A 13,031-nucleotide genomic window follows, 5' to 3' on the forward strand; every position below is an offset into this window, starting at 1 on the left:
TCTTTGTGTGGACATAGCCTATTTGACAAAAGTCTTCTTTAATGCTTGAAAAGTTTGAATAATTTTATACTCCAGTCTCTTCACACATATGTAAAATAACTTTGTTGAAGGAGAAATGGAGTCCTGAGCAACTTGCAGGCAACCAAGCCAAAAAAAAAGAAATCCTACTCAATTGATCATTAAGCGCTAGTTTAGGATTCTGTCATAGTTGTTATTCCCCCCAAAGAGAAGCTCCCAAATCCTAGATGAGCAGATATTTCCTGGGTACTCAATTATATAGCATATTGTTATTGTTATATTTAGCAGTAGAATGTTGGTAAGGTAAACCACCTCTCAAAACAAAACAAACACCACATACACACACACAACCCCATGTATGTAATTTCTATCCATTTTTATGGAGTCAATATTCCTACTATGGCTAATTTCAAAAGAGTTTACAACTGATTTGAGAAATATCTGAGTCTTGAATAAACTGGCACAGGTCAATACCAGCACTCCTCATGCAAATCTCCATGCCTGATGCTCCTCTCACCAACCTCAGTGAGCCTACCATCTAATGGAGACATGGACATATGCACTCTGATTAATTGCCTTGTATCCCTCCCCCATATAAATCTACGTAAGCCTCGGGATTTGTTGTTACTGGAGCTCATCAAGGTAAATACAATGAGTTTCCCAAAGGTTTAATTCTCAAAGATTGATAGGCTGACAATTTGTAATAATGCAGCTGCAATATCATCTACTCTAAATGTTCTATTTTATTACATTTTCAAGACCCACACTCTAAAGTTCTTGAGTAATTTTTTTCGACATTAAGGCATTTGTGGCTAGACACAACTAGACTTTCAAGATATTTAAAGACCATTAACAAAAAAATAAGTCTCCACTCTCACAAAAATTCTTTTGATGGAACAAGATAAAATTCTTCCATTTGCTCTCATATTTTATATTATTTATGAGCAAATCACAAATCACAGGAGAAGGAGCAATAAATAGAGATGAAAGCACATTGTGGGAACCCATGCTCAGGCTATGTACATCATGTACTGAAAATATTCCCCTGCCCCTTAGCCAAATGGGAAAATTATCTCTGAGCTAACACAGTGCACTCAGTAGTGAGACTAGTAAAGGTTCCGCAGTGCATTCTGTCTCCAGTAATGGGTGGAGTCTTAGGGGTTTGCATTTGTTTTGCAAGCAAATTTTAGGGATGAACCAAAGCTGAATGTAAAAATTAGAACAAGCTGCTTTAATAGGTCTCAGAAATAAGAAGTACTTATCCAATGGCACCCCCTATAAAGATCTAAAAGTCGAGATGGCTAAAGCAAGACAATACCATATTCTCTGCCACTCACTTGGAATTGGGGCACTCAATTCTCCCTTCAGATCATGCTCAGTTTTCCTGTGGTGGCTGTCATGTTCTGTCTCAGCAGCAGCATCTCTGTCCCACTGCGATCAGATTCTCTGGGGGCTCTGGAATCCTGGAACTAGAAAAGGTCAGAGGTTTGCTTGTATGTAGCCTTCTCCCTTCTGTAGAGGATTAGCATCTGCTAAACCTCGCCTCCATAACTTCTGAGTTCCTCCCACTGAGAAATTTCCCAATACCCTTTGGTGTCTGACTAGGAAAGCAGACAAGTCCACGGGGCTTTGGTGTCAGGTGGATGGGACTGGACTCAAGGACCTTTCCCTTCATCTCCCTTCATCCACTCACTTCATAACCTTGGACAACTTCTCTAACCTCCTGGAGAAGTTTGTCTACCTCTAATATGGGTAGTTAGTAACATATAATAAATTTTATCTTCCATTATCCAGTTAAAATGCTTTTTTAAAAAAAATTTCTTTATTTATTTAAGAGGCAGAGTTATACTCAGCGGGAGAGGCAGTGAGAGAGGTCTTCAATCTGCTGGTTCACTCCCCAAATGGCCAAAATGGCCAGAGCTGGGCTGATCCAAAGCCAGGAGCCAGGAGCTTCTTCGGGGTTTCCCATGTGGGTGCAGGAGCCCAAGCATTTGGGACATCTTCTACTGCTTTCACAGGCCATTAGCAGGGAGGTGGATTGGAAGCCAGGACTCAAACCAGTGCCCATAAATTTCTTCTAGCTTTTTAAAAAAGAAAAAAAATCACAGAGTATATTATCAGTATCTATAGTCTCCCTACTAGGCAATAGGACACCCCCTCCACCCCCCACAGCCCAGGGAACTTCCTATGTAGAGCTAACTATAACTTAGTGCCTGTTAAATGACCTTTCCCCATCCTTTCCCCCCACCCACTCTTCTCTGTCTCTGGTAACCATCCTTCTACCCTCAACTTCTGTGGGATCAACTTTAATTTTTAAAGTCCACTGACTTTTTTTCTTAACTAAGAGTTTAATAAGCAACTATTTTGTCAGTACTAAAAGCTGATATCATTTGCCGTAATTAAAAGGAATCTAAAAATTGGCATAATGCAAACAGAAACTCTGTCCAATACTACCTTAATGCTGTTGGCCCTGTAAGCCTCTGGGCCTGAATCTTGCATTCTCTTTGTTAAAAAGGGAGATTCTCAATGTGGGAGGTGTTAAGGACATATTGGCGCCAAAGTGAGAGTTCCTTTTCACTGTAATAAGAAGCGTTTGCACAGAATTAAAAAGGGAACACATTTATCACCCTATGCTTCAATACCATTTATCCACTTTCTTGTTTTTTATTTATTATATTTTATTTGTTAAGATATACAAACTTCATGCATTTCATAAATGCAAATTTAGCAACATAGTGATTCTTCCGACCCTTCCTGCACTCCCACCCTTCTTCCTCCTCCCTCTCCTATTCCCATTCTTATTTTTCACTAAGATCTATTTTCAATTGACTTTATACACATAGGATTAATCCTATACTAAGTAAAGAGTTCAACAAATAGTATGAAAAAAAAATACTGTTCTTCAACAGTCAAGACAAAGGCTGTTCAAAGTCATTGCATCTCAGAGTGTTAATTTCACTTCTATAGATTACCTCTAAGTTATTTATTTATTTTAAAGGCATAGAGAGAGTAAGAGATCTTTCATCTGCTGATTCAATCCCCAAATGACCACAATGGCTAAGGCTGAGCCAGGCTGAAGTTAGGAGCCTGGAATTCCACCGAGGTCTCCCACGTGAGTGGCAGGTGCACACATTAAAATTGGTGATAAAAATGCCATCTTAATTGTTAAAGTGATCATATTAAGTGTTGAAGTGAACATATATATAGGATTAAATGTTAAAGAGATCATATAAATAGCATCAAGTGCCTGGGAAAAATAATAGACAGAAATAAAAAGGATGGAATATCCAACATGGGAAGCAGTCCATACAGCAGACTCTTAGAATGACAATCGCTTTAAGTAGCACTCTGACCTCAGAATCAGCCCTTAAGGCATTCTGGTCTGGCTGAAAAGCCCATGAGAGCAGTTCAGGCATGGAAAGCCAAGACACGGTGGCAAAAAATATCCTACATGAAGGATCTCAGTGAGTGAGACCTCAGTGGGAAGAAGGACCTAACAAAGAAGGATGTACTTTTCTCTGAAGGGAGGAGAGAACTTCTACTTTGCTTATGGCCTTATCTAAATACTGACAGTCCGTGGTCACAAAAGCTTTCCACAGCCTTGGCAGCTCATGACAAGAGCCTTGGGTGGTCACTGATGTCATAAATAAGAGTGTTTGGCCGGCGCCGCGGCTCACTAGGATAATCCTCCGCCTAGCGGCGCCAGCACACCGGGTTCTAGTCCTGGTTGGGGCGCCAGATTCTGTCCCGGTTGCCCCTCTTCCAGGCCAACTCTCTGCTGTGGCCAGGGAGTGCAGTGGAGGATGGCCCAGGTGCTTGGGCCCTGCACCCCATGGGAGACCAGGAAAAGCACCTGGCTCCTGGCTCCTGGCTCCTGCCATTGGATCAGCGCAGTACGCCGGCTGCAGCGCGCCGGCCGCGGCGGCCATTGGAGGGTGAACCAACAGCAAAAGGAAGACCTTTCTCTCTGTCTCTCTCTCTCACTGTCCACTCTGCCTGTCAAAAAATAAATAAAAATAAATAAATAAATAAATAAGAGTGTTAATTGTTAAATTAACAACAGAAGTCATTGTGCACTTAATCCCCATGTAGGGCCTCTGTTCTTAATGAGTTGTACTATGAGAATTAACTGCAAAACTTGTTCTTAAACAGCAGTTTTTACGTTGTGTGTATATGGGTGCAAACTGTTTAAATCTTTACTTAGTATAGAGTTGGTCTTCTTAATGAAGAATGGGGTGGAGAGGGAAGAGGAGGTGGGACAGGAGTCAGGGTGGGAGGGTGGGTATGGAGGGAATACCCACTATATTCCTAAAGTTGTACCTATGAAATTTGCATTCATTAAATAAAAGCTTTAAAAAAAAGAAAGCAAAGCAGGCATCCTCCTGCATAGCCCCTCTCCCTGCACCCATCCCACTCAGTGTTTTAAAAAAATTTAGTTATGTGCAAAGAGAGTCTGTGTGTACAAAAAAGCATATGACATATGAATATAAAGATAATCATTTTGAATAGCTATATAATGTGTGTGTTTTAAGTATTTACAAAAGAGCCAAAAAGTTCAGAAAAGGGAGCTGGATAGGAAGTGGAGCAACCAGGTCTCAAACTGGTACCCATATGGGATACTGGGGTCGCAGAGCCTTAACCCACTACATCACAATGCAGGCTCCTAAACTTCTTCTTAAAGGGTCAGATAGTTAATATTTTCTGTTTTGTGGGCCATAGGTTTCTGTCCCAACTATTGTACTCCAAACAACACACAAACATGTGAGCCTGGCTGTGTTCCTGTACAACTCTATTTACAAAAGCAAGCAGGTAGCCCCTGACTCCTGTTCTAGAGAATCAAAGGGTACCTGAGGCACTGGAACCAGCTGTTCACATCTCATTAACACACTATTAACACACTCACTCATTAACACATTATTTCTTGTCTATCCCCCCCCCCCTCGGCACTCCCTCCCCTACTCCCGCCCACCACCACATTTACTAGGATCACCTCACAAACCTTTTGAGGAAACAAAACCTGAGAGCAGAGGCTATGAAGATAAAATATAAGGAGTCATGAGATGTATAACGGAAACTCCTCCAGTCCAGTGGGGTCAGAGCCAGTGTTCCAGGCAAGGGGAATGGCATATGTACAGCCCAAGTAAAGAGGAATCATAGCTGCTTGGAGGAACTGGAAGAAGACCAGAATGACTGGATCATGGATGGCAGTAAGAGAGTCAGGTGCAGAGAAACAGAGAGAAAGAGGGAGATGGGGTCAAATCCACCAGGGCCAAATGGGCTGTGTGGACTAAGGCCAAGGTCTAGATCTGGGAGCCACTTTCACATTTGAATAGCTGAATAGAATGACATGCTGTGTGTTCACAGACCAGCTCAAGGGCAGCCCCGAGAAACTCTGGCCCCTTTCCCCAGCCACCAGCTCTCCCTGCCCCCACTCACTCCATTCACTTAGAATTCCAGGCAGGAAATCAAAAACTTCACCCTAAACAGACTCATAAACAGTTAAGTACCCTCCATCAAGAGGGGATAGAGGGGAAAATAACCAATAAAAATACATAATAAAACAACTACAGAACAAACAGAGCTGGGGCACTCGGGTTCTACCAGGTTATTGCATGGACTTGGAGCAGGATTTTGTAGTAATATCATTTGATTCTGTTGGCTTCCTGCCCATTATTTGAAAATGCCCTTCCTTTGCTCCTTCCTATTTTGTGCCTTTGTGTTGAAGAACTGGTGTTATAAATTCTCCAGTGGGGAATCCTGGAAGAATCGCTCCTTTCCTCACCCATTATACAGACAGGAAGAAGAGGAAATGCCGCCCAGAGTAACCTGTGTGCTTGCAGTTCTCCCAGAACCCCCATCTTTCAGGCCCATATCAGACTTCAGAACTTGTCGTCCTCTTGAGGGAGAACTCTAGACTGTTTGTGGGCTGCAAGGACGGTCCATTACCCTCCCCTGTAAGAACCCACCCTGCTGTTTGGAACTTGAGGATGGAGTAAATACACAACAGCATAAAGAAGCTCTTAGAAGATTCTTGGCATGGTCACCCACTTGGCAGTGACTTTTTCCAAGGAGAGGGGTTTAAAGGGCAGCCACTGTGGTCCATGCGGCTGAGTGGAGTCTACAATAGCAGCTGGGTCTTGCAGAGGACAGAAGACTGCATTTTCTGTGACCAAAGCCACTCAGTCACAAGCCACATGCTTTCTAAGCACGCATCCTCTCATACTCTCGGCCTCCCTGACATGCTGGCATGAACATATGTGTGTTGGTGTGCATGTATGAAATGGGTTTCCCTTGGGGTTGGTCTAAGGAAAGGATATTAATCCTGCAAGCAGCATTAGGGCTGACATACAAGGGTGCTTCAAAAAGTTCATGGAAATGGGCTGAAACACAAGTTGATTCTGGTGCCAAAATATTTTGAAATCCATGTTTATGAGAGCATCTTCAAAAGATCCACAGAAAATGCATATTATGCAAAACCAGCCCTCCAAACACTCATGATTTAGGGGAAGACATTGAAATTACTGATAGCAATTTGTACATAATAATAGCAAGGACTGGAATGAATACATTTTTTCTGAATAAAACATGATCACGGAGAGAGAGGCCTGGGTCGGGAGTGTTGAGAGAAGTCTCCATGAAAGGAGGAGAACCTGAACTGAGCCTTAAAAGAAGAGGAAACAAAGCCCCAAAGAAGGAAGCAACTATGAAGCCACATAACCTAGCGTGGCAGATAGAAAAGGAAAAACCTAGGACTTGGGAGCTTACAGAAACTGCTGGACGGGCAGCAGCTAGTGCTGACTCCTCTGCCACTCTTGAGGGAAGCTTTGAACCCTTCTAGAGTTAAAAAACATTGAGAGGTCGACGTGAGCCAGTTCCCCTCCACGTGGCAGCTCTCTAAGCCCGTGAGCATCTGGTAAGCCCTGTGCAGAGTTGAGCGGCTCTAAAGCTCACTGGTCTTAGCCAAAGAACAATCATGTTTCCGAGGTGTGTTTGCTGGCAATTCAGATTACACCTTCCACTTGAAGAGGGAAGCTGGGATGAATGCCAAACCCACTGCAAGCCACTCCGGTCCTTAAAACGGCACTTACAGGGGCTGTAGAAAATATAAACTGGATCATTCACTCAAGACAGAAGAGTAATCATGACTGTAAAATTCTCATTCAACTCAATTCAATCAGCAACAACAAAGGGACTAATCTCTGCCAGTCCCGCTACCTGCCAATTTTTTAAAAATTGAGTGTGATACATAGGTAGATGAATGGATGGGTGGATAGATACACAACAGACGATAGGTAGATAAATAAATATGTGACAAAGACGATAGCTAGATATACATATATATACTTACATATCTAAATAGCATAGCACTCAATAGATGATTATCAACTGAACACATGTGTGTAACCAGCACCCAGATCAAAACAGACCAATGCCACAGAATCCCCCTGCCTCGTATGTTTTTTTCTAGTCACTGCTCCCAAGAGTTAGCACCATCTTTGCTTCTAACTGCATGAATGAGTTTGGCATGGTTTGTATCTTACAGAAATGGATCAAACCTCATGCACTTTTGCTTAATGACTTCTTTTCATCATTACGCTTATGGGATTCATTCCCCTTGTAGATCATTCCTACAGAATGCCTCATAAGTTTGACTACACCACCATTTGTTTGTCTATGCTACTGCTGATAAATATTTGGGTAGACCCTACTTTCCAGCTACAACAAAATGGACTCCTTTAAGCACTTTGATACATATCATTGGTGATAACATATGTATTTCTCTCTTGAATACACACACACACAGGTGTGGAACTGCTGTGTGCAGGATGCATGCACCCCATATTGGAATAGCTGGGTTCAAGTCCCAGTTCTGCTCAGTTCTCCATTAGAGTTTAGCTTTAGCAGATTTTGCCAAATGGTTTTTCCAAAGTAGTTGTGTCAATTGACACTCTTACCAGCAGTGTTCTAGCTAATATATGCCTTTACAAAATCTTGGTAATGAATGCCAAACCCACTGCAAGCCACTCTGATTCTTAAAATGGCACTTTTAGGGGCTGCAGAAAATATAAACTGGATAATTTACTCAAGACAGAAGAGTAATCATGACTATAAAATTCTCATTCAAATCAATTCAACCAGCAACATCTGATTGGACATCTGGCTATAAAAGTGGTATGACACTGTAGTTTCAACCTATGTGTCCTTGATGATTAATGAAGTGTATGATTTTGGATGTTTATTGGTAATTTGGATGCCCTCATTTGTGAATTATCTGTTTAAGTGTTTTGCTCTTTTTTTATTAGGTTAGCTTTCTCTAACATCTTGATTTGAAGAAGTTGTAAATATATATTTGTAAAGATTCACTTTTAATTGAAAGGCAGAATGATAGAGAGAGGGAGAGACAAAAAGAGAGGTCTTCCATCTGCTGATTTACTTCCCAAATGCCCACAACAGCCAAGACTGAGGCAAGCCAAAACCAGGCGCCAAGGACTCTCCATCTGGGTTTTCCACATGGGCAGCAGGGACTCAAGTACTTGAACCATCATTTACTGCCTCCCAGGAACATTAGTAGGAATATGGATCCGAAGCAGAGCAGCCAGGACTCAAACCAGAACTCATACATGGGATGCAGGTGCCCCAAGCAATAGCTTAACCCTCTGGGGAACAATGCCCACTTCTAACTACATTTTTACATGAGTTCATTAAGGACAAACACGTTTCTGTAGCTGCCTTTTAATTTTCTTCCGATGCATGGACTTTTTTCCAATCTTAATATACTCTATCAACTGTTTTTCTCTTATGGTTAGTAATTTTTGTGTTCTGTTTAAAACATTGTTGCCTGCTCTCATGTTGTACATATTTTCTCCTGTTTTCCTCTAGGAGTTTTGTTATGTTACCTTTCACATTTAAGTATAACATTAATTTTTGTATGGTGTGAAGAATCAAAATACATTTTTTTCCACATGGATATCCAATTTACACCTGCCAAGTATTAACACAGAGCTAAGACCAATAGATAATTTTTTAAATGAAATATGGGATAAAGAGAATCCTGGTTAATCTGAAACATACAGAGGAGAATTTATATGATAATACTTGGAGCTTTGAATAAGGGTTCTTTAAAATGAGGTTAAGTCTCCCTTTCCAATTTAATGATCTGCCATCTTCCACACACAAGGCATAAGATCTGATAATGAGTGGTGTCTGTGCTATTACAAAATGCTTTGTTATGTTACCAAGTTTTGCACACAATGTTCTTTGCCTGGGATGCATTCCATGGCTTTTGTTTACCTCCTGCTATGGCTTCAATACTATTCGCCAGCACGCCTTGTCTTTGAAGAGGTCCCTAATTCTGTCCCTACTAGGCTCGGTTTCGCCCATAACATGTTTCACCTGTTTCTATGATAGCAATTATCCTATTCTAATTCTTTCTATGCCTCGCTTCCCCTAGACCATGAATTATTTGAAGGTAACAGATACTGTTTGATCTCATTGTCTCTGTCATTCAAAACAATGCCAGGCCCATAATAAGAACTGAATATGCTTTAATTGATTAGTGCTAAGACAGGGTAGGGGCATTCCAATAATAGAGTCATTGGAAGATGGAAGTGGGACCGTGATATGTTTTAGAAAATAGAAAAGATGATAAATTCAAGGTCTATTGTGGGGAGCAACTGGGAGCAACTCGGACTAGACTAAGTTACTGGAATTAAGACTTATTCTATGCATCTGCTTTCCCACAATATGGCGCTGAGAAGGGAAACAGCTTCTACACAGCTGCCTCCAGTTCAACCAATAAACTGTGGGACCTGCTCCTGATTGGAGGAGAGCAGCGTACTCGGCGTGTGGGTAGCAGAGTTGGGATTGGTGGAAGAGGACTATAAAGGAGGAGAGAGACGGCATGCACCAGGAACATCTAAGAGGAACATCTAAGGGGAACACCTGTGCAGCCCCCAAGAGAGCCGGCCAGCGGTGTGCCGCTCCCCCGCGGAAGTGGGGAATGTGGCAGGGGGAACCGCCCTTCCACGGAGGTGGAAGGGTCGGTAGCCAACCCGGGAAGAACCAGCAGCAAACCCGGGGAGGGCCGAGCAGACGAAAGAACAGCGCAGGGTCCTGTGTCGTTCCTCCACAAAGACGGGGAGCGACATAATGGTGCCGTGACTCGGATATGAAGCCTAGGCAGGGTTTAGTGTCGTTCCTCCAAGAAGACGGGGAGCGACAGTCTATAGTAACATTTTTTTAAATACAGGAAGCCAAGAAGGGCAGGGGAGAAATAATAAAAGCAAAGAAGAAAAAAGGAAGAAGAGCTCTGGTTTTATCAAGGATGGAGTAACTGGTATTGGGCCTGTCGACTCCCAAAACATTGCTATAAACTGAATAAAACATGAGAAACAACTCCTTTCAAACATTGGACAATGCCCAGCCACGGAATGTAAGAAAGAAGGGATTTGCAGGATATGAACCCTATGTTTATTATAATCTATAAATGGGGTTGGTTTCCTGACCATGGCAAAGGAAGGTGAAGTCCAAGCAAATCAGACTGGTCCTGCTGGGATGAGGAGGCAGAGACTAGGACTGCAAACTGAGGAGGCAGCTGGAACGTGTAGGCCAAAGTCCTAGAAAGGAAGCTTTTAAAAGTTTGGGTGGAACTGGCCAGCGCCGCGGCTCACTAGGCTAATCCTCCGCCTAGCGGCGCCAGCACACCAGGTTCTAGTCCCGGTCGGGGCGCCGGATTCTGTCCCGGTTGCCCCTCTTCCAGGCCAGCCCTCTGCTGTGGCCAGGGAGTGCAGTGGAGGATGGCCCAGGTGCTTGGGCCCTGCACCCCATGGGAGACCAGGATAAGTACCTGGCTCCTGCCATCGGATCAGCGCGGTGTGCCGGCCGCAGCGCGCCGGCCACAGCGGCCGTTGGAGGGTGAACCAACGGCAAAGGAAGACCTTTCTCTCTGTCTCTCTCTCTCACTGTCCACTCTGCCTGTCAAAAAAAAAAAAAAAAAAAAAGTTTGGGTGGAGAAATTCAGTGAGCTCAGTCAAAGACTGGGCTATAGGCAGGACTCACGAGGCCTATGGCATTAAGAGTGGAATTAGATTCTAAGGTCATCCAGTAATTTTTCTGCCAAGGTAAAAATGAAGAGTCTTTAAAGGAAGACAATATAATTCAAATCTCTTAAAATATGTTGCCTACTGGGGCCAGTGCTGTGGCATAGTGGGTAAAGCCGCAGGCTGCAGTGCCAGCATGCCATATGGGCGCCGGTTTGAGTCCCGGGTGCTCTACTTCCAATACAGCTCTCTGCTAAGGCCTGGAAAAGCAGTAGAAGATGGCCCAGGTTCTTGGGCTCCTGCATCCATGTGGGGAACCTGGAGGAACCTCCTGGGTCCTGGCCTCGGATTGGCAGAGTTCTGGCCATTGCGGCCAACTGGGGAGTGAACCAGTAGGTGGAAGACCTCCGTCTCTCTCTGCCTCTCCTTCTCTCTCTGTGTAACTCTGACTTTAAAATAAATAAATAAATCTTTAAAAATATATATTGCCTACTATGTCCAGCATGCAATTAAAAATTAAACATGTGAAGACACACACACAAAAAAAGAATCATTAAAAAAGAAGAAGAAGAAGAAACCCATCAACAGAAATAGAAACTGAGATGACTCAAATATCAAACTAATGGGCAAGAACTTTAAATCAGCTATTTTAAATACATTCAAAGACTTAAACTAAATATGGTTTTACTGAATAAACAGGGAAACTTGGAGAGAGCAGGAAATAGAAGTTATAAAGAAAACTGAATGGAAAGTCTATAACTGAAAACTACAATGTCTGAAATGGAAAATTCACTGGACATGCCGGACAATTGTAAGAGCAGAAACAGAGTCACTGACCTCTAAAACATGGCAAATGCCACAATCCAATAAGAATTTCATGTATCCTAGATAGGGAAAATATTAAGAGTCTCAGAGACCTATAGAATAACAGTAAGCAATATGATATGATACATGTGTGATTTCAGTGACAGAAAGAAAAGAGAGATTGGGAATGGAGAGGAAATTTTCTTTCAAAAAGTGGTGTAAAATTTCCCAAATTTTATGAAAAACACATCCATGACACTCAACAAACCTTACACACAATAAATACCAAACAAATAATGCACAAACTCCTGAAAATAAAGGATTTAAAATGAAAATCTTCAAATAGCTAAAGAAAAATAACTTATTCATTACGTGGAGAGAAATAATGATATGGTCGCCAACTTCTTATGAAAACCAATGGTAGCCATACAATAGAAAAACATCTTCAGAGTGCTAAAAAAAATACTGTCATGGCAGAATTTTTATCTAGCAAAATAAAGCATTCAAAAGTAAGATGAAATAAAACACTATCATATAGATAAAAGACAAGAGTTTTTCAGCAAAAGCCCATACTGTAATAAATAATAAAGGAAATTCTTCAGGCTGGTTGGGCATGAAACATAGAGAAGCAAGGATCTACAGTGATGAATGAAGAGAATCAGAAATAGTGAATATGAGGGTAAATATAAAAGATTAGGGGGCAACACTGTGGTGTGGTAGGTTAACCTCTGCCTGTGGTGCCAGCATCCCCTATGGGCTGCTGGTTCCAATCCCGGCTTCTCCACTTCCAACCCAGCTCCATGCTAATGGCCTGAGAAATCAGTGGAGGATGGCCCAAGTGCTTGGGCCGCCATACCTGCTTGGGAGACACGGAAGAAGCTCCTGGCTGCTGACTTTGGATAGACCCAGCTCTGGCTGTTGCAGCCATTTGGGAAGTGAACCAGTAGTTGGAAGACCTCTCTCTGTCTCTCTGATTGTAACTCTGCTTCTCAAATAAATAAATAAATCTTTAAAAATATATATATATATAAAATGATTATTTTGTTCTCTTAATTTTTATAGCGATTAAATGGGAGGAAAAAAGAAATAGATGATGTAAAAACCATATACAGGCTGGTGTTGTGGCTCACTAGGCTAATCCTCCACCTGCGGCACTGGTACCCCGGTTCC

At 42.3% G+C, this 13,031-nt stretch overlaps 1 long non-coding RNA gene across 4 annotated transcripts in view; it reads right to left on the reverse strand.

The window, feature by feature from the left end:
* The window catches only part of LOC149120951 (uncharacterized), a 121,776-nt gene that overhangs the window by 14,213 nt on the left and 94,532 nt on the right, over positions 1 to 13,031 (reverse strand). For 3 of the 4 annotated variants that reach the window (XR_016225139.1, XR_016225138.1, XR_016225136.1), the window contains exons 2-4: positions 2,473 to 2,595; positions 1,868 to 2,099; positions 1,356 to 1,487 (exon numbers count right to left, since the gene is read on the reverse strand). This is a non-coding gene — a long non-coding RNA (uncharacterized LOC149120951). The remainder of the gene's footprint in view (positions 1 to 1,355; positions 1,488 to 1,867; positions 2,100 to 2,472; positions 2,596 to 13,031) is intronic. The other variant, XR_016225137.1, reaches the window with a different exon arrangement.

This window comes from Oryctolagus cuniculus, chromosome 18 (genome assembly GCF_051225735.1).
Source record: "Oryctolagus cuniculus isolate XC-2025 breed Fujian yellow rabbit chromosome 18, ASM5122573v1, whole genome shotgun sequence".
NCBI classification, from domain to species: domain Eukaryota; kingdom Metazoa; phylum Chordata; class Mammalia; order Lagomorpha; family Leporidae; genus Oryctolagus; species Oryctolagus cuniculus.